The 14,199-nt window shown below is 37.1% G+C and overlaps 1 pseudogene; it reads right to left on the minus strand.

The window, feature by feature from the left end:
• The window catches only part of LOC118357333, a 35,934-nt pseudogene that overhangs the window by 20,384 nt on the left and 1,351 nt on the right, over positions 1-14,199 (minus strand).

The following is a 14,199-nucleotide window of genomic DNA, read 5'->3' on the forward strand; positions in this document are numbered from 1 at the left end:
GGATAAAAAAAGTGGCATATATCCGTATAATGGAATGTTATTAAGCCTTTAAAAAGAAGGAAATCCTGTTACATGCTGCGATATGGATGAACCTTGAGGACATTACGCTAAGTGATATAAGTCAGTCACAAAACAACAAATACTCTATGGTTCTACTCACATGAGGTGCCTAAAGTAATCAAACTCACAGATACAGAATAGAATTGTGGTTGCGGGGGCTGGGGGAAGGGGAAATCAGGGGACAGTGTTTCAGTTTTGCAAGATGAAAAAGTTCTAGAGATCTGTTGCATAACGATGTGAATATAGTTAATACTACTGAACTTTAAAAAAAAAAAAGTTTGGGTGCCTGGGTGGCTGAGTCGTTAAGCGTCTGCCTTCAGCTCAGGTCATGATCCCAGGGTCCTGGGATCGAGTCCCACATTGGGCTCCCTGCTCGGCGGGAAGCCTGCTTCTCCCTCTGACCCTCTCCCCTGCTTGTGTTCCTGCTCTTGCTGTCTCTCTCTCTCTGTCAAATAAATAAATAAAATCTTTAAAAAAAAATTCACTTTTTAAAAAAGGGTAAATTTTATATTATGAATTTTTTACCACTATTAAAAAAAAAAAAGAAAAACCAAATTCAGAATCTGTATACTTAAAAGATGTTTGTCATATTAATATTTATACTAATACAAATGTAGAGTTATTTGGGAGGCAAATTGTGTTTTATTTATTTTTATTTTTATTTTTCATATAAGCCATCTACTCAATGTGGGGATGGAACTCATGACCCCCATATCAAGAGCTGCATGCTCTACCAACTGAGCCAGCCAGGTTCACCATGGGAGCCAAATTTTAAATAAATCATCAGATAGGAAAAAAATAAAATAAAAAATATTAAACTGTTATATCACCATAACACAAAATTCATCTGATTTATGGCTTTTTCCAATATCTTATCTGAAACTCAGGGAGTTAGATTTGCCTCACAATTAAAAGATATTTAGATTTTAGAAAGGTAATGTGATAAATATATAGTGGCTTTTTATTTTTTTGTTGTTTTTTTATTGAGGTATGACACACAATTTTACCTTAGTTTCAGTTGCACAACCTAGTGATTCAACAACTCTATACGTTATACTATGCTCACCACGAGTGTAGCTACCGTCTGTCATATAATGCTTTTACAATATTATTGTCTACATTCACTGTCCTGTACTTTTTATCCCTATGACTTATTCATTCCATAACTGGAAGCCTGTGTCTTCCCCTCCCTTTCACACATTTTGCCCTTTTGCCTGTTCTCCCCCACAATCATCAGTTTGTTCTCTGTATTAATGGGTCTGCCTCCACTTTTTTTTGTTTGTCTGTTTTGTTTTAGATTCCATGATATTAAGTGAAATTATATGGTACTTGTCTTTCTGTATGACTTATTTCACTGAGCATAATACCCTCCAGGTCTGTCCATGTTGTCACAAATGGCAAAACAACATTCTTTTTTATGGCTGAGTAATATTCTTGTGTGTGTGTGTGTGTGTGTGTGTGTGTGTGTGTGTGTGTACACACGCCACATCTTCTTTATCCATTCATCTATTGATGGACACTTGGATTGCTCCCCTATCTGGGCTATTGGAAATGCTGCTGCAATCAACATAAGGATGCACATTATCTTTTCAAATTAGTATTTTTGTTTTCTTTGGGTAAATATCCAGTATAATGTATAGTAAGGAACACCCCTAGTGGCATCTCATCTAGCCACGTGTACTCAAGTATTATTATTACTGCTGTGAAAAATCTGAGTAGTTACATGAAATGGGAGTAATAAAAACCATAAATAGCCCATATCAGCTCAGGTCAGATTTTATCAAACTAAATGAAAATCTTTAGGTCTTCAAAAGTTTTTGAAATTTGTACTTGCAGATAAAGAATTATAGATCTGTTTATTTTCAAACAATTATAATCCCGTGGTTTATAATTTATAAGCCCAGTTTTTTGCTATCCTGTTTTTATTTCTATCTGCTACCATTTTAATAGAGAATACAATATGCTACCAAGTTGATAAGCTCTCAAGTATCCACGTTTCTATGATAAACTTAAGTAATTTCTACTTTCTCCCTATTAGAAACAATGGTGCTACAAAGTTTTATTCATATATTTTGTTCTCTTGAACCATTTCCTTAGAATAAATTTCAAGATAGACAAATTAGGTCAAAAAATTAAACTCTTTTGTTTCTTAAAACACATTGGTAGATATCAGTTGGAAAGTACCGTGTTAATTTACAATGTTTCTGAAAAAACTAACTGTGCTTTTGCAGTCTCATTAATTTTAGATCTTCGGTCCTTTTTTTTTGCCTAGCTTAACAGTGTGAAATGATTCTTTCGTTATTTTTTAAATTAGCGTTTCTTTCATTACCAGTAGCGAAATCAACATACTCCCATATATATGTGTGTGTGGGTATGTGTGTGTGGATCGTGTTCGGTTTCTTTGCCCCTTGTTTATCAAGGTCTCCGTGGTGGTCCTAGCAGTGTGAATAAGTTCTAGGTATTACTGTTTCTCATGTTATAGTTATTTTTGTCATTTTACTGATGTTTAATTGGTCAAACCAGTTTCAGTAGAGACAAAAAGTCAGAAGAACAGAAATTGTGAGTTCCTCTTTGAAGATCCAAAGATCTTTGAGCGCCCTTGATGATTAAGAAATGATTTCCATTTCTTTTTTTTTTTTTCCATTTTTCATCTTCAATTGAAAGGAAATACCATTATACTTTTCTAGTCTTTTTTGGAACAAATAATCATCAAATTTTAGCATTATAAACTAACAAAATAGTTTAGGTTAATAGTATGTAGTTGTTGGGTATTTATTTTTTTAGTTGTTGGGATTTTACAAAGGTACTTACCTGCTATTTTTCTTACCTCTATTCAAAGTAACTTTGGAAAGACCAAAATCTGTTAGTTTAATATGACCTTCATTAGAAATAAGCATATTGTCTGGTTTCAAATCCCTGCACATACAAAAGACAAAAGCATAGATAATTAAAAAAGAGCTAGTGTTGATGTCAGAATTAGCAGGGAAAAACCCAGATAGTTACAGAAGAATCAAACCCTATTTTCTCTAAAATAAGGCACTTATTGTTGGCTTTGAAAGTGCAAAAAACAACTCTCAAAAGTAAATAATCTTCTGTATATTTGAACCTACGAGAAAGTTAACTGATTTAATACTAGATCCTCTTTGGCATTATTCCTCGATAGTTCATTATAACAAATAAACCTCATTAGATAAAATAAAGCTCAGGCCACACCAAAATCATATTTACCTCATTCATGGAGGGTAAGATTAAGCCTTAACTGAGAAGAGCCACTTAGAACATGACTTTCTTTGCACACTGCAAGTCAGTTGGCATTATAAAGTAGAGCACTTTTATATGACGATAGGGAGTGGAAAAAAGATTCAATATCCTTCACAACAAATGGTGTACCCGTGCTAAACGCAACATATTCAAAGCACAGGGAGGGGAGACAAAAGAAGAGTTGATGGAATTTATACTTTTTTTTTTAAACTTAGTGCTTTTATTTACTTTTTATTTATTTATTTTTAAAGATTTTATTTATTTATTTGACAGAGGGAGACACAGCGAGAGCAGGAACACAAGCAGGGGGGAGTGGGAGAGGGAGAAGCGGGCCTCCTGCCGAGCATGGAGCCCGATGTGGGGCTCAATCCCAGGACCCTGGGATCATGACCTGAGCCGAAGGCAGACGCTTAACCAACTGAGTCACCCAGGTGCCCTGAGTTGATGGAATTTCTAAACTCATACAAGTTACTACCAAACTTTAGATAAATCCAGATACATGGGCAAATGATTATGCAAATATTTCAAACTCAAATATTTAATCCATAATTTGATTATTTGTGGTTTTTAGTAATAGTTTGTAGAAAAGTCAGTCTTTACCTGTGGATGATTCCGTGTCTGTGAAGATAGTCTAGAGCCAAGGCTACTTCAGAAATGTATTTCACAGCCATCTCTTCATCAAAATAACCATATATATGTAGGAGAGACTTGACATCCCCACCAATAAGATATTCCATTACCTATCAAAAAGGAATACAAATGTTACAAAATAAAAACAATATGATTTCTTTAAAAACATTATTTGGTATTAGTTATATATTTTTAGCATTGTTCTTTAACAGACACATTTTCTTGCTCTCACTCAGTACACGTTAATACAAAATTTGCTCATGTTGCCATATAGTTTTTTTAAATTGAATTTAAACTGTTTAATCTGAATAAAAATTCAGACTTACAGAAAGGTATAAGAATAGTCCCATATACTCTTCATCTAGATTCACCCCCTGTGAGCATTTTGCCCATTTGCTTTCTTCCTCTCCACACATATGTATATGAAATAAATGTCTGTTGATAACATAATTGTTACATAATTAAAAAAGGAACACAATTATTAACATACATATCTTAAACGCACGATTTTTATTCGGACTAAACAGTTTAAAGATGTGACAACATTAACTACTGTTACTTATAGCTTTAAAATTTTTGCTAAATAACTGGAGAATAAAGTTGAAGAGGTCATGACCGGTCACTACAAAATTCTTTGTCATATATCTCCTAACAAGGATATTCTTACATAACTACAGCATAAAAAAATTCTAGGAATTTAACACTAATATAATACTATTATCTAATTGATATTGTCCATATTCAAATTTCTCTGCGTATCTAAATAAATGTCCTTGATAAGACTTCTCACCCCCCCCCTGCCCAAGCCAGGACCCCCATGGTATTTAGTTATCATATCTCTTTAGTCTCCTTTAATCTGGGACAGATTTTCTCCTTTTAGAGGGGGGGCAGTCTTTCTTGACATTTGATTATCTCCTCACTATTCAATTCAGGTTTGCATTTTTGGCAGGAATTCTAAATAAGTAATGTTGACTCTTTCTTAGAGACACTCCCAGCAGATGAGACACCTAATGTCAGCATGTTCCATTACTGGGAATGTTGACTTTGATCACTTAATTAAGGTGGGACTTCTAGATTTCTCCAATGAAGGAGTACTTTTTTAACTCCCTCGATAATTAATTAGTAGTGGGGGGGGAATACATTGAGAGTCTGTAAATAACCTGTTTCCCAACACATCTGTAAGCACTGATCTTAGCATCATGTGACCACAGATGATTCTTGTCTGAATTCAATATTGCTATGCGGTTGCAAAGCTCTATTATTCCTTCTTCTACATGCACTAGTCATTATTCTCAAAAATTTGTACAGTTTTAAGGTATAAAATACTGCCTAGTGAGAACTTCATAAAACAAAGTCCCTTCTTTCCTCTTTAGGTCAGGAGTTTCCCTGGTATATACAGGTTAGTCAATGTTTGTTGAGATCAATCATGAACACATTTGCTAAGCCCAAAATCTGTGCTACACATTGTGCTAGAACTGAGAATATAAGCAGGAATAAGGTGTCTCCGCACTGAAAGAGTTTATAATTTAGTAGTAGGTAAATAAATAAGTAAACAGATACTTTATTTGAGCTCACGGTGATGTTTATTTTCTTACATCCTCATCAACAATAATTATTGATCCTTTTTATTTTGTCAATCTAAGAAAAAAATGGACTTGTTTAAATGTTTATTTACTTTTAGGGAGATTTAGGATCTTTACACTATTTTTTTTAATTTTTAATTTTATTATTTTTTAAAGATTTTATTTATTTATTTGACAGAGAGAGAGACAGCGAGAGAGGGAACACAAGCAGGGGGAGTGGGAAAGGGAAAAGCAGGCTTCCCGCTGAGCAGGGAGCCCGATGCGGGGCTCGATCCCAGGACTCTGGGATCATGACCTGAGCCGAAGGCAGACGCTTAACCGACTGAGCCATCCAGGCGCCCCATTTTACACTATTTTTTTTTTTAAAGATTTTATTTTTAAGTAATCTCTACACTCAACATGGGGCTTGAACCCACAACCCCAAGATCAAGAATCACATGCTCCACTGACTGAGCCAGCCAGGTGTCCCTATTTTCGGTCTTTTAGGTGCCTTCTGTGAATCACTTCTATTCTTTGCCCATTTTTCTAATGGGGTATTTAATTCTTTCTTATTGATGTATAAAATCTGTTTATATAGGAATAAAATTAGCCGTTTGTGTATTTTATGAAAAATATTTTCTCCAAACTTGCTATTTGACTAGGTAAATGGTATTTTGTGTCTATATATGTTTTATTTTGTGCTTAAAACACCTACACCAATTTATGATTTAAAAATATTCACAGCTTTTCTCCAGTACTTTTTTGAAAGATTTTATTTTATTAAGAGAGAGAGCACATGTGAGAGAGAGTATGAGCTGGGCAAGGGGCAAAGGGAGAGGGAGAAGCAGACTCCCCACTGAGCAAGGAGCCCGATGGGGCTCAATCCCAGGACCATGGGATCATGACCTGAGTTGAAGGCAGACACTTAACCGACTGAGCCACCCAGGTGCCCCTTCTTCTAGTACTTTTATGGATTCCCTTTTTTAAGTAGAAATCTACAATACAAAAGGGGAACAAATGACCATAGCACTATCTCGAGTTTCATAACCAAGCAAAAAATGATTTCAAGTGACTTCAAAAAACAGAATTTTGATAGTATATCCCAAGGATAAAAAGAACTGCAAAACAAAACAAAACAAAATCCTAAATTGAATCTAGTTGTTTTAGTGTTAGTATAACCATATTGACCCAACAAACAAGAGCCCAGGGCCGGATGGCTTCCCAGGGGAATTCTACCAAACACTTAAAGAAGAATTAATACCTATTCTTCTGAAGGAAAATTCCAAACTCTTTCTACGAGGCCAGCATTACCTTGATCCCAAAACCAGACAAAGAACCCACCAAAAAGGAAAATTACAGACCAATCGCCCTGATGAACAAGGATGCACAAATTTTCACCAAAATACTAGTCAATAGGATCCACCAGTACATTAAAAGGATTATTCACCACAACCAAGTGGGATTCATTCCTGGGCTGCAAAGGTGGTTCAACATCCACAAAACAATCAATATAATACACTACATTAATAAAAGAAAGGACAAGAACCATATGATCCTCTCAATAGATGCAGAAAAAGCATTTGACAAAGTACAGCATCCTTTCTTGATCAAAACTCTTCATGGTGCAGGGATAGAGGGCACATACCTCAATATCATAAAAGCCATCTACGAAAAGCCCAGTGAGTATCATTCTCAGTGGGGAGAAACTGAGAGCGTTCCCCTAAGGTCAGGAACACGGCAGGGATGTCCACTCTCACCACTGCTGTTCGACATCGTACTAGAAGTCCTAGCCTCAGCAATCAGGCAACAAAAAGAAATAAAAGGCATCAGAATTGGCAAAGAAGTCAAACTCTCATTCTTCACAGATGACATGATACTCTATGTGGAAAACCCGAAAGACTCCACCCCAAAATTGCTAGAACTCATACAGGAATTCAGCAGAGTGGCAGGATATAAAATCAATGCACAGAAATGAGTTGCATTTCTATACACCAACAATGAGAAAGAAAGAGAAATTAAGGAGTTGAACCCATTTAGAATTGCACTGAAAACCATAAGATACCTAGGAATAAACCTAACGAAGGAGGCAAAGGATCTCCACACTGAAAAGTATAGAACACTCATGAGAAAAACTCCTGAGGAAGACACAAAGAAAGGGAAAAACGTTCTATGCTCATGGATTGGAAGAACAAATATTGTTAAACTGTCATTGCTACCTAGAGCAATCTATACATTCAATGCAATCCCTATCAAAATACCATCCACTTTTTTCAAAGAAATGGAATAATCCTAAAATTTGTATGGAACCAGAAAAGACCCCAAAGAGCCAAAGGAATGTTGAGAAAGAAAACCAAACCTGGTGGCTCACAATTCTGGACTTTAAGCTCTATGACAAAGCTGTCATCAACAAGACAGTATGGTACTGGCACAAAAACAGACACATTGGCCAATGAAACAGAAGAGAGAACCCAGAAATGGACCCTCAACTCTATGGTCAACTAATCTTCGACAAAGCACAAAAGAACAGCCAATGGAAAAAAGACAGTCTCTTCAACAAACGGTGTTGGGAAAATTGGACAGCCACATGCAGAAAGATGAAACTAGACCATTTCCTCATACCATACACAAAAATAGATTCAAAATGGATGAAAGACGTAAATGTGAGACAGGAATCCATCAAAATCCTAGAGGAGAACACAGGCAGCAACCTCTGTGACCTTGGCCGCAGCAACTTCTTGCTAGACACGGCTCCAAAGGCAAGGGAAGCAAGGGTAAAAATGAACTATTGGGACTTCATCAAGATAAAACGTTTTTGCATAGCAAAGGAAACAGTCAACAAAACCAAAAGACAACTGACAGAATGGAAGAAGATACTTGCAACTGACATATGAGATAAAGGGGTAGTATCTAAAATCTATAAAGAACTTACCAAACTCAATAGCCAAAGAATAAATAATCCAATCAAGAAATGGGCAGAAGACATGCACAGACTTTTCTCCAAAGAAGACATCCAAATGGCCAACAGACACATGAAAAAAATGCTCCACATCCCTTGGCATCAGGGAAATACAAAACAAAACCACAATGAGATACCACCTCACGCTGGTCAGAACGGCTAAAAATAATAAGTCAGGAAACGACAGATGTTGGTGAGGATGCAGAGAAAGGGGAACCTTCCCACACTGTTGGTGGGAATGCAGGCTGGTGTAGCCACTCTGGAAGACAGTACAGAGGTTCCTCAAAACGTTGAAAATAGAGCTACCCTACAACCCAGCAATTGCACTACTGGGCATTTACCCCAAAGATACAAATGTAGTGAACTGAAGGGGCACCTGCACCCCAATGTTTATAGCAGCAATGTCCACAATAGCCAAAATATGGAAAGAGCCCAGATGTTCACTGACAGATGGATAAAGAAAATGTGTGTACACACACACACACACACACACACACACACACACACACACACACACACTGGAATATTATGCAGCCATCAAAAATTGAAATCTTGCCATTTGCAACAACGTGGATGGAACTAGAGGGTATTATGCTAAGCAAAAATCAGTTAATCAGAGAAAGACAATTATCATACGATCTCAATGATACATGGAATTTAAGAAACAAGGCAGAGGATCACAGGGCAAGAGAGGAAAAAATAAAACAAGATGAAGCCAGAGAGGGAGACAAACCGTGAGACTCTTAATCTCAGGAAACAAACTGAGGGTTGCCGGCGGGGGTGGGGAGGGTGTGGGTGTGTGTGTGTGAGGTATGGGTAACAGGGTGATGGACATTAAGGAGGGCAGGTGATTAATGAGCACTGATGAATCACAGACCTGTACCTCTGAAACCAATAATACATTATATGTTAATTAATTGAATTAAAATTAAAAGAAAACAATATTGATATTGTTATTTTGAAAGTATTAGATATATATAATGTTATAAGTTTAAGCAAACGAGTAATTATGTTAATGTTCTTAAGAACCCAGATGGTCAGGGTAAAAGAATACATTTTTTTTCAAAATATTTTTATAGGTTATATTTTTTCAAAGATGAGGAGTAAAAATTCTATAATTTCCCATTGAATTAGAAATTTCAGCATGTACTTATGATATAGTTTTCTCTTTCTATAAAAATGTTACGGAGCCTGGGTGGCTCAGTTGGTTAAGTGGCCAACTCGATTTCAGCTCAGGTCATGATCTCAGGGTCGTGAGATCGAGTCCCGTATTGGGCTCTGTGCTGGGCATGGAGCCTGCTTAAGATTCTTTCTCTCCCTCTGCTCTGCCCCCCTCTAAAAAAAAAATGTTATAAAATACATAAGTCACAGGGATGAAAAGTACAGCACAGGAAATATAGTCAATGACACTGCAATAACTTTGGTGACAGATGGCAACTAGACTTACTGTGGGGATCATTTCATAATCTATAAAATCACTATGATTTATACCTGAAACTAATAGGATATTGTTTTTCATCTTTTTAATCTTTTAATCTTATTAATCTTTTAATTCTTCCTGGTGCTCTCTAATGCCTTTACTACATACCTACATACTGTTCCATATACCCTGTGTGATTAAATAGTTCCCTACCTTCTTTGGGAATGCAATACGTCAATGTTTCCTTCTTTTTCTGTAAAAAGCCAGATAGTAAATATATTAGGCTTTGCAAGCCACATGGTCTGTGTGGCCACTACCTCACTCTTCTGATGTAGCACAAGAGCAGCCATAGATAATAAGTAAACAAAAGGATGCGGTTGTATTCCAATAAAATGTAGTCACGGAAATTCAAATTTCATATAGTTTTCACATTTCACAAAATATTATTCTTCCTTCGATTTTTTTTCAACATTTTAAAAATGTCAAAACTATTCTTAGCTCACAGGCTGTGCAGAAACAGTGGGCCAGATTTGGCTCACCACAGGCTTGAAAGATGGAAAGTCAATTATTCTTATAGTATTTAGTTTCCACCTTCTTACTGCTACTCTGTATTTTTTTTCAACTCTCTCAGACAGTGAACCATCCAATAGAGTAGACCCACATATCTGCCTTTCTTAGAACCTAGCGGGTCTCCTGAAGGACTCTGAGGGTGAATTCCCTCAATATAAATTTGTATCTTTGCTTCAAAACCCTGCCCCACAGCATTAGCAGGTCTTGTCTCTTAAGAGAAGGTCATTACAAGCAGGTACTGCAATTCATGCTAAGGTATTTGTTGGAGTGTTGTTTAGAATTGTAAAAGAACCCAAACCAACTCATTAATAGGACATTTGTTATAAAAATTACGGCATTCCTAAATAAATCCATGTAATTCTGGGTAGCTATTAGAAAGGATGAGTTCACCAGTAAGTGGAAAAAAATATGTAGAATAGTTAAGTATAATATGGTCACATTTCATGTACTTAAACTGTGTACAAAACTTTTATTGATCCTGAATTAGTCCTAATGCAAAAAGGCTGCTAAAAAGGGTGCTCACCACTGTCCTAGAAAAACTTCTTATTCTCCAAAGTTTTCTGGTCTTCCCATTAGATCTTTCAAACCACATTTAATGTCAGTTTAAATATACTCACAGATTTACTGAAAGACGAGAAATGGATTTAACCATCAGGTACCAAAAGAGTTTTAGGGTGAACTCTATTTTTATAATCTATCCTGAATTTTCAGGTGTACAGTCTGAAGCTGGATATGAGGTTCTGTTCAGTTTCAAGCTTTTGATATAGCAAAAAGTTGAATTGTCGCACAATTATGTTCCACAGACTTACAAGAGAGCTTTAGCATATCGAGGATAAAGGGATTCCACTCCCGGAAGGCAAATCAAATCATGAAAGGAATGAGTGTTCTGTTGGTAAACTACAAATTTGGGTCTAAAATCTACATCCTAAGACCCATCCATTCATAGAAAACTGTTTGTGCATACTGAACAGAAGCTACTGGAGACACCAAACATTTAATCCACAGACCATCTCAGGAGTCAGATCTCCAGAATTTGTAGTCAAAATATCTTCACCAATTCCCACTCCCTCAGATTCTTCATTAGAAATGAAAAGCAAGGGGCGCCTGGGTGGCTCGGTCGTTAAGCGTCTGCCTTCGGCTCAGGTCACGATCCCAGGGTCCTGGGATCGGGCTCCCTGCTCCGTGGGGAGCCTGCTTCTCCCTCTCCCACTCCCCCTGCTTTTGTTCCCTCTTTCGCTGTCTCTCTCTCTCTCTGTCAAATAAATAAATAATCTTAAAAAAAAAAAAGAAAAGCAAGCAACTCTCAAAGTCCACATGCTCAAAACCCACCACTTCCCAATACTTTCCTTACCATATACCAAACTTTATATAGTATTCCTAGTATATGTCCTTTACTTACCAAATATTTTTAGCCCTATGTGCCAGATACTGTTCTACATGCTTTATATTAACCTATTAAAATGTCATAACAACCTCTGAGGTAGGTACTATTATTATCTCCCTTTTGCAGATGAGGAGACTGAGGTGGGATAGTTAATTTTCATGTATCAATTTGGCTAATCCATAGTACACAGAGATTTGGTGAAACATGAACCTAAATGATGCTGTGAAGTTGTGTTTTAGATGAGATTAACATTTAGGTAGACTTTGAGTAGAAGCTGATGACCCTCCAATGGATGGGTGGGCCCATCAAGGTGTTGTCGTCCATGCCCCGACCTCCACCCCACCCCAAGAAGAAGGAATTCGGCTTCTACACTGCTTTTGGACCTGAGTTACAACATCAACTCTTCCCTGGGTCTACAGGCTGCTGGCTTACCCTGCAAGATTTCAGACTTGCAACCCTGACAATCACATAGAGCAAGTCCTTAAATCCCCACCCTACACACACACACACACACACACACACGCTATTAGTTCTTTTTCTCCAGAGAACCCTGGCCCATACAACAGATACGGGAACTTGGCCAAAGCCATAGAGTAAGTGCAAAAGTTGTAATTCAAACCCAAGTACTCTAAACCCAGAGACTATATTCTTTTTTTTAATTATATATATTTTTAAAGATTTATTCATTTTTTAAAAAAGATTTTATTTCTTTATTTGACAGAGAGAATGAGGGAGAGAGAGAGCACAAGCAGGGGGAGCAGCAGGCAGAGGGAGAGGGAGAAGCAGGCTCTCCAGTGAGCAGAGAGCCCAATGCGGGGCTCGATCCCAGGACCCCGGGATCAGGACCTGAGCCAAAGGCAGACGCTCAACCGACTGAGCCACCCAGGTGCCCCTTAAAGATTTATTTTTAAGTAATCTCTACACCCAATGTGGGGCTTGAATTCACAACCCTGAGATCAAAGAGTTGCATGCTCTACCGGCTGAGCCAGCCAAGTGCCACCCCCCCATAGTATTCTTAAGTCAATGAAGTCAGTGATTGCTAATGTTTGAAGAAAAAAATGTAAAATTATTTACTTACCAAGTAGACATTGTTTGCTGACTGTAGTGAATAGTACAAATGGACAATGAAAGGACTTTTGCTTAGTGCTAGTGCATCCCTCTCAGCTTGTACCTGATGAGTCGTATTTTTGTTGATCATATCTGCTTTTTTTTAAACAAATATTTTCTCCCAGTTTGCCATTTAGATTTTTTTTTAAAGATTTTATTTATTTATTTATTTGAGATAGAGAGAATGAGAGAGAGAGAGCACGAGAGAGAAAAGGGTCAGAGGGAGAAACAGACTCCCCGCCGATCAGGGAGCCCGATGCGGGACTCGATCCCGGGACTCCAGGATCATGACCTGAGCCGAAGGCAGTCGCCCAACCAACTGAGCCACCCAGGCGCCCGATCATATCTGCTTTTTTGAAAACCTATGGTAGACAACATAACAATACGTTCATTTTATTTTTTATTACAAAAGTGTTGTCAGGTTTCAGAGTTGCCTTTGTGGAAACAACCAGAGAGAGCAAACATAGATGTCACTGTCATTGCCCTCAGGAAACTGTCAGAAAAACAGCTAATATGGTAAAACAAAACTAAACTTTCTTCGAGAGAACTACTTATTTTAGCATCAAGTGGCAAAAGTATCACATCCCTTTTGAGAAGGAAAAAAGAAGTAAACAAATGCGCCCCTAGTGCCCTACATGTTAGTAGAAAAAAAATTCCATTCTACTATTCTTATAACAAATTCAAAGGTGGTAATGTTCCTAATAAGCCCCCAGATAATCAGGAACCTAGGCACAGATAATTAGCAGCTAATAAATTTTCTTTAACTTCTGATTCTTTGATGGATGGGAACTGAGTCAGAAAGAGGAAGAATATAGGAAGTTTGTGTGCCTAGAAAAAAATCTTAATAGTTAAAACTACTGAAAGTTAACAGTCTCAAATGCTGTCTTACAGAAAATGACAAATTACTCTTTTCAAGTTTCAAGGTAATTGGTACAGAAGCAAAACTGTAATATAATCTATATTAAAACTGGGGCACTAAACTGAAGTCAGTAACATTGAGATCAATTGTCAGGATGATTAAAAGACATATTTCTTCCAGAGACTCATTAGAGTAATAAAATCAATATTATTGTGTATAATTAATACACTATAAATTCCAGCCTTATATCCTTCCATACGAAAATTGAGGGAAATTGTCAAAGTCAGTCTGTAACATGATTTTGCCCATCATTTCCCTAGATTGGAAGCTCTGTGAAGGCATGTTTGTTTTGTTCACCACTGCACCCTAGACCCTACACACGAAAGGGAT

Source organism: Zalophus californianus, chromosome 9, assembly GCF_009762305.2.
Source record: "Zalophus californianus isolate mZalCal1 chromosome 9, mZalCal1.pri.v2, whole genome shotgun sequence".
Taxonomy (NCBI): domain Eukaryota; kingdom Metazoa; phylum Chordata; class Mammalia; order Carnivora; family Otariidae; genus Zalophus; species Zalophus californianus.